The sequence below is a fragment of the Colossoma macropomum genome, unplaced genomic scaffold (genome assembly GCF_904425465.1).
Source record: "Colossoma macropomum unplaced genomic scaffold, Colossoma_macropomum, whole genome shotgun sequence".
Taxonomy (NCBI): domain Eukaryota; kingdom Metazoa; phylum Chordata; class Actinopteri; order Characiformes; family Serrasalmidae; genus Colossoma; species Colossoma macropomum.
Window position 1 is genome coordinate 33767536 of NW_023494807.1, and position 12591 is coordinate 33780126.

Genomic DNA, 12591 nt, shown 5'->3' on the forward strand with positions numbered 1-12591 from the left:
CACGTTCTTCTTCTGCTCATAATAACACAAATACACATCCTCATTTTTAGACAAATAAAAGCTGCACCACTTCAAGCATTTACTTCTAAGAGCTTTATTATGCTGGAACAGGTTTAAGAAGAGTGAAAATAGTGGAGTTTATTTCTTCCTTTGGTCTCTCAGTGTGACAGAATATTTTTCTTTTTCTCTAAAATCATCATTTGTAAATAACAGATCTCACCAGTTTTAAACATCAAGGAAAGCACGGCATCGTGTTCACCGCTTCAGGAATGGCTCCAAAGTTCACCGAAAAAGTCGTGAATCTCTCACTATGACGCAACAGATGGAGGAATCAGTGATGTCACAATGCATTTGCACATGTTACTGCTTCACATAAACAGTAATGCACTTCCTATGTTTCAGTTATTAATACTAAAATACTCATTGTTTGCCATAAATACTAAAATAATCCGTTTTTATCATAAATATTAAAATACTTGGCATTCATCAGTCATACTCACTAAAATACTCTGATTATCAGTCATAAATATTATAATAGCGCTGCTGGGTCCTACTTTATCACTGTTAGATAAACATTCAGTTACGTGTGAATTTTAGCTCAACAGAACTCGAAAGGCGATTAGTGGAAAACACTAGTATTAGGTTTGGTGGGGAATAAAGCTTTATTGCTGCCGTCTGGTGGAGCTGAGAGGTTGGTGCAAGCCATAAACTCTACAGGGTCTTTTTTCCCCTTTAATTTTTATGCTTCTTTCTTGGTTTAAAGAAGAACTGATTAGTTCTCACTCCAGTTTATCTGCTCACTGTAGTTGTAGTTTCGTATGTAAATAGTGTGCTATGCCTGGTAGGGACGATAGATTTCCGCTGTTGGACTGTACCTCACTTTCGCATTGGGGCAGATAAAGGGGGGCTTGAATTGTTTGGCGCGAGCTGCTGTCGCTGTTGAAGGAGCGGGTCCTGGTGGGCTTGTAAGACCCACCTGCTCCTTCTGTTTGAAGCATAGGGGTTATATTTAAGTATTTGCGATGACTTTAATTTTGGGTCATTGCGGTTTGGTGAACAGACCAAATAGAAGTCAATTCGCAATTATTAGCAGGTCTCCAGCCTGGGTACAGATGGGTTTAATTAAAGCGCTGTTGGGGGGGATTTACAGCTCCTGAAGGAGTGCTCGACTTCGCAGTCCAGGTTACCGGTAAAGCGCCGCTGTATGTTTGAGTGACTAATCTCAGCTTCAGCAGAATCATCCAAGGCTGGAGTATGATGGCAGGTTAAATAGCTATGAGCTGCTTCAGGACTTGGGGATTGATTTTTATTTAGATTAATAACTGCTGGTGTAATTTTGCCCTCCCTATATATATATATATATATATATATATATATATATATATATATACACATACATACATACATACATACATACATCATCTAAACCGCTTATCCTTCTGGGTCGCGGTGGGGTGCTGGAGCCTATCCCAGCTGTCACTGGGCGGAAGGCAGGATACACCCTGGACAGGTCGCCAATCCATCGCAGGGCAGACAGACAGACATACACACTCACACCTAGGGGCATTTTTAGCATGTCCAATTGGCCTGACTTGTCCAAGTCAGGCATGTCCAATCGGCATGTCTTTGGACTGTAGGAGGAAACCAGAGTACCCGGAGGAAACCCACGCAGACAAGGGGAGAACATGCAAACTCCACACAGAAACGACCCTGGTTGCCCTGCCAGGAATCGAACCCAGGCCATTTTTTTACCATTGAATGTGTACATAAATTGAGGTTAGAGGTACAAGTTCAAAGAGCTGTGGAGGTTTTATTTTAGCACTAAACATGCTCCTCCTGTCCATGATGATGGTGTGCAGTGGGTGGCCATCATCCTCCATAATGGATAGCAGTTTGTGCAGAGTCCTTCTCTCAGCCACCTTAACCATAGAGTCCAGTTCCACACCTACCACTGACCCCACAAGCCTGACCAGTTTGCCTAGTTGAATATTGTCTCTCTTAGAGATTGGCTGTGTGAGTCGCCCAGCCATGTGAAAGTTCACCACCATCTCCTTTGTCTTGGAAGTGTTCAGTAGCAGGTTGTTCCTATGCCACCATGTCACAAAGTCCTTCACCAGGGTCTTGTACTCCTCCTCCTGCCCTGCCCCTACACAAACCACAAGGGCAGTGTCACCCGAAAACTTCTGCATGTGGCACGTCTCAGAGATGTACTGAGAGTCTGAGGTGTACAGTGTAAAGAGAAAAGGGGAAAGTACAGTCCCTTGTGGTGCTCCTGTGCTGCTGACTACAGTCTCTGTTGTACAGTCCTTCAGCCTGACATACTCAGGTCTGCCAGTGAGGTTGTTGGCTTATTATACAGCTTCTTATTCGAGTTTTCTGTTCCACCTTAAATGATGCTGCAGTTTCATTCTGACGCCTGTAGATGGTGCATCATAACACTACTATAATAGCTTATATGTACAAAACGCTTTAGAACCTTTTTTCTAATATTTCATTGTGTAAAAGCACTACTGAATAAAGAGTTCCTACATTTACTTCTTGATTACTGTTGTCCTTTTTTTTTACTGTCAAAGCATTTTAAGAAAAACATTTACTGTAGAAACATTAACTGTAATTTGACCTTGTGAATCCTAAAGGTTTGAGCCTATAGTGTGTTTTCAAATAGTTATTGTATCTTCCTGACATTCTGCTCACAGACACCGTGTAACAGAAAACACTGAAGCATTTTAAATTGTGACTTTGAAAACACGGCAAATCAGACCTGACCGTCAAGTTTAAGACACAATATGACAGTGTATTAATATCCTAAAGAAGACTGTTATTGTTGCAATTGTTAAATTGTAACCCTGTGAAAATAGCATCTGAGACTGTAAAGGTGGGTAATGTGATATTTTATTGTTATCATGATTAAAATGTCATAATACTTTGAGTATGTTGTGGATATTGTTAGTACAAAAAGGACACTGACCAACTGCATGTTTCATCACAAAACAACATATTTACTCATGTTTCATTGGATTTGGTTCAGTGCAATACATTATATTTCCAAAAGTATTCACTCACCCATCCAAATCATTGAATTCAGGTGTTCCAATCACTTCAATGGCCACAGGTGTTTAATACCAAGCACCTAGGCATGCAGACTGCTTCTACAAACATTAGTGAAAGAATACGTCGCTCTCAGTGGAAAAAGTGGAAAGTGGAAGCGATTAGGAATGACAGCGACTCAGCCACTAAGTGGTTGGCCATGTAAAATGACAGAACGGGGTCAGCGGATGCTGAGGCGCATAGTGCACAGAGGTCACCAACTTTCTGCAGAGTCCATCACTACAGACCTCCAAACTTCATGTAGCCTTCAGATTAGCTCAAGAACAGCATAGAGAGCTTCATGGAATGGGTTTCCATGGCCGAGCAGCTGCATCCAAGCCTTACATCACCAAGCGCAATGCAAAGCGTCAAATGCAGTGGTGTAAAGTACCACCACTGGACTCTACAGCAGTGGAGACGTGTTCTCTGGAGTGATGAATCACGCTTCTCTGTCTTCTCTGTCCAGCTCCGTAAAGAGATCGATGAGCGAGTTTGGTGTGGAAGAACTTGACTAGTCTGCAGAGAGTCCTGACCTCAACCCAAAGAATGGTCAAAAATTCCCATAAACACACTCCTAAACCTTGTGGAAAGCCTTCCAGGAGAGTTGAAGCTGTTACAGCTGCAAAGGGTGGGCCGACATCATATTAAACCCTATGGATTAAGAATGGGATGTCACTCAAGTTCATATGCATGTGAAGGCAGACGAGCAAATACTTTTGGCAATAAAGTGTATATGGAAGGTTAAATAAAAATCATCATATTCGTAGTTTTAATACAGTTTTTGTAAAATGTTCCATTACTGATGAATTCTGTCTGGTCCAACTTAACAAATCTAAATATATATATATATATATATATATATATATATATATATATATATATATATGGTACATATTGCATGTCAAGAAAAGTCTTCAAGCATTGTGCTATAGTTTTGTCATCCAGCCCGACAGTAGAATGTGCTAATTACATTTTCTGCTTATATCCTGTGTTATACTTTTATTTTTGAAACATCTCAACAAACTGACGGTTTTATGTTTAAAGTTCAACATAGATTATCAAAATATTGAAGAACTAGAAATTCTACTGCAGTTTTTTTATTAGATTATAGTCTGAGCAAATTGCATTTTCCGCAATGTCCCAAAAATACCTGGCAGTCAGGTTAAAGACAAAGTGCACCAGAAAGTGCGCCTCTAATAAAAGAGGCCTGGTGCTAAACTGACCTGCCTGCAGTGCGGATCTGTCACCACTGATAACGTTTTGCACATTTTGAAATTAAAAATACAACAAATGAGCCCCTGAACTGATGAGCAATTGAAATCCTGTATCAAAAAGAACAGGAAAACATTTCACTTTCAAAACTACAGCAGAGTCTCCTCAGTTCCCAAACGCTTACAGAGTGCTGTTAAAAGAAGAGGTGATGAAACACAGTGGTAAATATATAATATGAGTTATGAAATAGAAGCTATGAAATGTACATTCATACACTTTCCATATGTGCAATATGCAAGTCAGAGGTAGATAAATAAATTAGATGCAATATTGGTTTATAGATATTGATGTACAATATATCAATCTATATGTGTAGGTATAGGTTGGCTAAATAGAAGTTACAGTAAGAAATCAGAGTGAGTCTGTTGATGTGGGTTGTTTGTGGAGATCATCATGGTGATGATTCAGAGGTGTAGTGACTGGCCCACTGACCGATACACCAGCACTACTGGCTGTTCAGCAGCCTGATGGCTTGGGCTGTCATATGGCTGATCAGGTGATTCTGTTATTCCCAGCTGTTGCTAGAAAACATGGCAGAAGACTGCAAGTATCAATGGACTGATAAAGAAATTAAAATGAACTTCTATGAAAACACAGTGATTTTAGATGCTAAACAGATTTAAAGTGCCTGCAGCTGATCTTAAGTCACTTTATTACATCAGTGCATTTCATCTTTGTGAAACACAGTCATAACATTAAACCTAACAGCAAAAAGAAGTTACTGAATGTCAAACATTTCTCTGTAAACTCGCTCCATATTTCTCTGGTGTTCATCATAAAGACAAGGCTTTAAAAAGTGTGTTCATTGCAAAAAGAGACCCAGAGAATGAGTGTTTTTTTTTGTTTTTTTTTGTATGTATATGAAAGGTGTTGTTACTAGTTCTGGTCATCAGGTGGCAGTATACGTGCTAAGCGTTGTTTCTCTCTTTAGTGTTGGTGCTAAACAAGGAAAGCACAGTATTGTAATTAAAGTTTAAAGAAGAGAATTAGTGTGGTTTTTTGACCGCAGCACTTTGCGGTGTCTGCGGTCCCTGTTTCCTACTCTCACAGAGTTTTGGATTTCCGTCCTATTTGTGGACTTTTTGTCTTACTACGCTGAAGGCCTCGACGCGGCAATGGCGTCTCGTGGAGCCTTCAGCGATCGCTTCATCAAATCATCAATTGGGTTAAGCTGAAATATATCGGACTTGGAGAACCACCAGACCGTAACTATGTTGGCGAACTCCTTTTTCAGTCTCAGTGGATCACCTTACAGGACATTTATTCTTTCATAAGTCTACCGAATCGAAAAGAGTTTGAACTTTGTTTCAACACAGAAAAAGCTTTACATGTGTTCCTTGAGCTGCACTCTTCCAACCAACATGTTTGGAAGGATTTTGAAGTATTTTCCCATGCAAACCTGGATGTTAAGACACTTGTTGTCAAGTTCTGGACTGGACGCATTTCTGATTATGATGTTGAACTGTACCTAAACGATTCTGTGATGTCTTAAAGCCCACAGTTAAACCTGTGGATAATTTTGGAATGTGGTATGGGATTAGGAAATATCAAGTAAAACTCCGCAAAGATGCTGAAGGCAAGATGATGCCCATCCCAAATTCTGTTTCCTTTGGCCCTTACAACAGCAAAATTAGCTATCAAGGTCAAGCCTCCTCATGTTATGTGTGCCAGTCTGCGGGACACCAGGCTAAAGAATGTCTGGAAACGAAGTGCTGGAAGTGTGGAGGATTTGGCCATAAGGCTATGGAATGTGGAAACACTGCCACCTGCACTTTGTGTGGAGACATGGGGCACATTTTCTTCACATGCCCTAAATCCTACGCCAATAAATCCAAGCAAAAGCCGAGTGTTCCAAGACATGACAATTTACAGCGTGCAGAAACTGGTGCAGCAACAGAATTGTCAGTGGATGCTACAGTCCAGATAGTGAGTGGTCAAGCTCAAGGTGCAGTTACAAATTCTGCTAAGGATGTAGAGAAAAAAAAGGAAGCTTCCGAACATGCCCAAGGAAAAAAATCTAAAGAGGAAGCAGCCCAAATGGAGACTTCAGAAGTGGATGACGAATCAAGCCCGGATGAGAGCTCGGATAGCGATTCATCAAGTGACTCATCTGAGAGCAGAGATTTTAGTGAGTCTTCGGAGGTAGAAAAGAAGGAACCGTCACAAAAAGGAAAGAAAGCACCTGACGAGTACACGGAGGATCAACAAATGGATATTGAAAAGACAACTGGAAAGGATCCAGAAGTTCTGAAAGCTGAAAATGAGAAACGGAAGTTGAACTCCTCGACTGAGACTGAAGGTAATGCTGTAAAGAAGAAGAAAAAAATCAGAAAAAAGTTGAGAACTGATGTATCATGCATGCCTTTTTATAATTTACTTGTTGCTTCTTGCAATGTTCGTGGTATTCAATCTGCTTTAAATAGACCTAAAAAAAAAATTATATATTGTTAAGAGAGAAATTAGACATTGTGTATTCAGGAAACAAGGTTGTCTACTTTTAAAGATGTTGCTGAAGTACAAAAGTTGAAGGGTAAACTGAGGGGTGAAGGGTAAATCCTTTCTTTCAATAGGTGAAAGTAAAGCAGATGGAATAGGAATCCTATTCTTTTCTGAAAATGTTACTGTTATCCAATTAAGAGAAATTATTCCAGGCAGATTAATGTTTGTTGATGTGTTTTTATTTGGAAAAAAAAATAGAATAATAAATGTATATACAGCACAAGATAGAGTTAGAAAAATACAGCTTTTTAATAAAATTAAAACTTTGCTATGTGTAGGATTTTATGTAATTGTCTGTGGTGATTTTAATACAGTTACAGATGAGAGAGACAGAATAGCAGAAAGGTCAAGTAAAATTGGTAGAGAAGGTAATGTTTTGAAACAAATAATGAACGAATACAATATGCAGGATACATTTAGAATGGTTTATCCTGAACGTATAGACTTTACAAGGTTTGATAGAACATGTAAAACCAGAATAGATAAAATTTATGTTAATAAAAAATTTACTGTAATTTCATATAAAACTAAAATGCTTATAGATTCTGATCATTTGACAGTTATATCTACAATAAATTTTTTAAATGATAAAATTGTCAACTATTGGAAATTAAATACAAAAATCTTAAAATATCCCAATATTTTGTTGGAATTAAAAGATGAGCTTGCAAGAATTAGATCTCTAAGTATTCTGACCAAAGATAAGTATGAAGTATGGGAAATTTCAAAAATACGTGTTAAAAATTATTTTAAATATAAAAGCAAATTAATTAATCAGGAAAAAAATGAGAGATATAACCATATAATGGAGCAATATATTAACTTGAAATTAAAACCATGCATAACTGCAGTTGAAGAAAATAGTTTACGTGAATTAAAGGATGAAATTGATGTTATGAACAATGAACCTTTACTGAAATTGCAGATTAAACTTGTGTTCATCTTGATGAAACGTTGAATCCATCTCAAATATCTCATCTGTTTTCAAAACAAAAGCAAAGATCTTGTGTTACTAGCATCAGAGATAAAAGTGGTATTATTATTACAGAATCAGGAAAAGTTAGACATACAATAAAAGAGCTTTGTGAGGAAATGTGTCAAGAAATAGAAATAGATGTTAACATGTTAAAGTCCTTCTTGAACTTTAAATATAATTATTATTTTGATAATTTGGGAGATGAGGTTATAGAAAGTGAAGTAGTGTCTGCCATTAAACAGCTAAATACTGGGAAATCTCCTGGAAAAGATGGCTTGCCCTCGGAATTTTATCTAATGTGTATTTTTGACTTATCTAATTTACTTACACAGGTGTTTAATGAAGGTATTGGAAAAGGTTATATGTATGACACGTTTTATGATGGGGTGTTATCATTATTGTATAAAAAGGGTGATGCCAGTGATATTAACAACTGGAGACACCTTACTTTGATGAATGTTGATTACAAGATCTTTGCAAAAGTAATAATGAACAAATTAAATGATATTTTGGATTTAATCATAGCTAAAGAACAAACATGCTGTTAAAGGGAGAGCTATGTGGGATAATTTGAACACTTTAAGAGAACTGGTATATGAGAGTGGTGAAAGTTTTTATATTGTTACTCTTGATTAGAAAAAAGCTTTTGATTATGTCTCTAGAACTTATTTATGGGAAGTGTTTAGAATGTATAATTTTCCTGATGATTTTATTAAAATGGTCATGTGTTTATATGCCAAAAGCAATATACAGATTAATGTGAATGGCAATTTGACAGATTCCTTTGAAGTTATGAAGGGTGTAAAGCAAGGTTGCCCTCTTAGTGCAGCTCTTTATGTATTGGCAATAAGTCCTTTGATCACAAAAGTTAGAAACGATGAGCGTTTAAAAGGAGTAACTGTAGGTGGAAGGAAAGTTGTGATCTCTGCATATGCAGATGACATAACTGTTTTTATTAAATCTAAAAATGAATTAGATGCAATATTTGAACATTTTAAAATGTATGAACAAGTATCAGGAGCAAGACTAAATGTCTCCAAATCTGAATGTGTTTGGATAGGGAATCCTGAAAATAAGTTTGTGTTTAATATACCAGAAACTCAAAATTTAAAGGTTTTAGGAATTTGTATAAACAATAAAGATTGTGTCGAGAATAATTGGAATGGAAAAGTAGAAGTTATAAAAGAAGGTGAGTAAATGGAAAAATTGTGATTTAAGCTATAAAACTAGAAAAAATATAGTTAAGACTTATATTTTATCAAAAATTTTATTTTTATCTTGCATGTTTCCACCTACGGATAAATGTCTCAAAATTGTGAATAAATTATGTTGTAATTTTATATGGGATTCCACTAGAGAAGTAACAAAACGAAACTTGCTATGTAAGAGGAAAGATTTGGGGGGATTAGGAGCCATAGATATCGCCATTAAAACCAAAATCTCTGTGTATAAAATCTTTGCAAATGGTATAAATAGACAAGCAGATTGGATTGGAAATATTACCAACTGGAAACAAAAAAAAGGGTCGTGCTAGAACATCAGTACCCTATTATAAGTTGTTATATGGTGATTTTATAAACAAATACAAAAATTTAGATATCAATTGGATTAATGATTCAAATAAAAAGATATATGGGTTAATAACTGATGGAGAGTATGGCTTAAAGGTAGAACTTAGAAACCTTGTAGGAGAAGAAAATGACACGTGTATTAAAAATCTTCTATGTAAAAACTCTCTGACAGACAGGGAGATCTCTCATGGCTGATGGCCGTAAGAAGGCTGCCAGTGAGAGCTGTAGTAAGATGGAGCTGCTTTGTGAAAACCACTTTATGCCGCATGCCAAATTGCCAAGAAGAGACTTTAGACCATTTTTTATTCAATTGTTATCGCTCTCAAGAAGTGTGGGAGATGGTTAAGGATATGGGTTTAGAAATAAATATACATATGAAATCTATAATATATGGGATTTTTGATGAAAAAGTAGATAACAGGAAACATGAGTTCTTGTGGTTTATCATCGCTATTGTAAAGTCTAAACTTTGGAAAACAAGATGTCGGATGACCATAGAACAACAATTCGTGTCCAGCAGAGACGTTTTTAAACAAGTTAAAATTGAACTAAAGAAACTGCGGATGTTGAACACGCCATTCAAAGACACTGACTTATGGGACATTTTTAAATTGTAAAGTGTTATGGTATGTATATACTGTCTTTATTATGCTCTGTCTGTTTATATTTTGAATTGTTGCTAACTAAATAAAGTTTCTCTTAAAAATAAAAAAAAAAGGAAAGGGAGGTAAAGGTCTTGGTAAAGGATGCGCTAAGCGTCACCGTAAAGTGCTCCGCGATAACATCCAAGGCATCACCAAACCGGCTATCCGCCGTCTGGCTCACCGTGGCGGGTCTGATCTGTGAGGAGACCCGCGGCGTGCTCAAGGTGTTCCTGGAGAACGTGATCAGGGACGCCGTCACCTACACCGAGCAGGCCAAGAGGAAGACCGTCACCGCCATGGATGTGGTTTACGCCCTGAAGCGTCAGGGACGAACCCTGTATGGCTTCGGAGGTTAAACGCTCGACTCGAACAACGTGACGTAAGTCATCAAACCCAACGGCTCTTTTAAGAGGCATTCACGTTTCCGCTTAAAGAGCTTTTCCGTAATGTGATTTAAAGCATGAGTCACAGCACGTAAGAGAACTTGGGTTGACTAGGACAGTTGCTCTTTCGAGCTGGAACAGTAAGGTGGCTCTTAAAAGAGCCTTTGTGGTGATTCTGGGAAACCTGGGAGTGCTCTGTTTAATTTAAGCACGGTGACTCTCTTGGCGTGGATGGCACACAGATTACTGTCCTTGAACAGACCCACCAAGTAAGCCTCGCCAGCCTCCTGCAGGACCATGACAGCAGAGCTCTGGAAGCGGAGATCGGTCTTGAAGTCCTGAGCGATCTCCCGCACCAGGCGCTGGAAGGGCAGCTTACGGATCAGCAGCTCTCGGGTGATCGGGTGCCACTGCCGTGCAAACCTCACCCCCACAACCTGACCCCACTGATGCTGCTGCTGCATGAACTAAACTATTCAAATTAATTGTTTGCTCCACCTTTTACCCTGTTTTTGTATTATAATACTTTATACTAACAATGTTTACTATCCGGTGTCAACCAGAGGAGGATGGGTTCCCCTTCTGAGTCTTGGTTCCTCTCCAGGTTTCTTCCGGTTTCTCTTAGGGAATTTTTCCTTGCCACTGTCGCCACTGGCTTGCTCATGGGGGCCTGGACCCGGATTTCGTTTTAATGCTCATTTCCTTGTAAAGCTGCTTTGTGACAACACCTGTTGTAAAAAGCACTATATAAATAAACTTACTTACTTACTCTGTGGATTTCTGGTAACGGTGGATCTCCCTCAAAGCCACGGTGCCGGGCCTGTAACGGTGAGGCTTCTTCACGCCGCCGGTGGCCGGGGCGCTCTTACGAGCAGCCTTATTAGCCAGCTGCTTCCTCGGGGCTTTGCCACCGGTGGATTTACGGGCGGTCTGCTTGGTTCTTGCCATGTTGTCGACCTTTACTCTTATTTAATAAAGAACTAGAATAAGTTTGCGCACATACCGCGGCCCTTTTAAGCATTTGAGCTGCTCGTCTTGAATGTGCCCTGTTTCCCATTGGTCGGCTCCCCACGCTTTAGCTAAACGCTATTGGGCGTCTTGAATGTGCCTGCCTCCCCACGTGTTTGCTAAACACTATTGGGCGTCTTCTGCCACTCCAACATTTTCAAATCACAAGACACTGCCCAACGTCTTGGCTGTACCACATTCTTATTTTTTCTTTCTTACACGTGTAATGTTGCTCAGATTTTTGGTTCACTCATGATTACACGCCTGTTGTTTCACCTTCAGTTGCGTAGTTATATAGACGTTTAGGTAGGTTTAAACGCTTATGTGTTGGAGCAGGATGAAAGCTTCTAAATTTTATTCAGTATGCAATCGTGGGACGTGGTGATGCTGTGATCTGTATTTCATTCTAATGTACACAATAACCTGTAAGAGTCGATCGACGGCCATTTTTTTCCAATTTATTTTTTTGCATGGAAGACAAAGATAGAAAAACTGCACTTTTCTTGTTAAAATGGGTGGCTCTTAAAAGAGCCTTTGGTTTTCATAGTTCAGCAAAAACTATAAATATATTAGCGTCGTCAACCTTTAGGGTCCGCAGACTGTTCCTCTCCAAGCCCTCTGCTTCTCCCCCTCCCCTTCGTGTGTGTGTGTGTGCGAGAGAGAGAGAGAGAGATACTTTGGAAGATAAAGATGAATTATTGATTATATTAGGAAGTCCATCAGTGTCCACTGCAGCCAGATATGTACGAGTGCCATTCACTCCAGGACAGTGAGTGACCACCAAACCACAACCTTGCCTTTTACTCAGTTATATATGTATATATGAAATATAGGTGTGCTTTTTTGCTTTTCTTTTTTCACTTCTTAATTACAAAAACATTCTCTCATGTTATGTGCTGCATAATATCAAAGAACATACCAAATAGGTTTTATTATTGTATATACTTTTATATTATTAATTGACGACATTTTCTCTTCTTGTTTTATCAATATTTTTGCTGTGCTTTGGTAATACTAATAGATAATAATAATAGATGAAGGCAAAGAAGGAAACAAAGAAAAAGTCCCTGTTTCGTCGCTGTTTTTCTACCCCATTCCCGCTCCTATTCTCATCCATGTAAATGCAAATAGCAACTGGATTATTATATCGA

General features: G+C 38.6%; 1 pseudogene; it reads right to left on the reverse strand.

Annotated features, from left to right (window-relative positions):
- Window positions 1–10584: 10584 nt before the first annotated feature.
- LOC118796917 lies at window positions 10585–11380 on the reverse strand (annotated as a pseudogene).
- Window positions 11381–12591: the final 1211 nt, after the last annotated feature.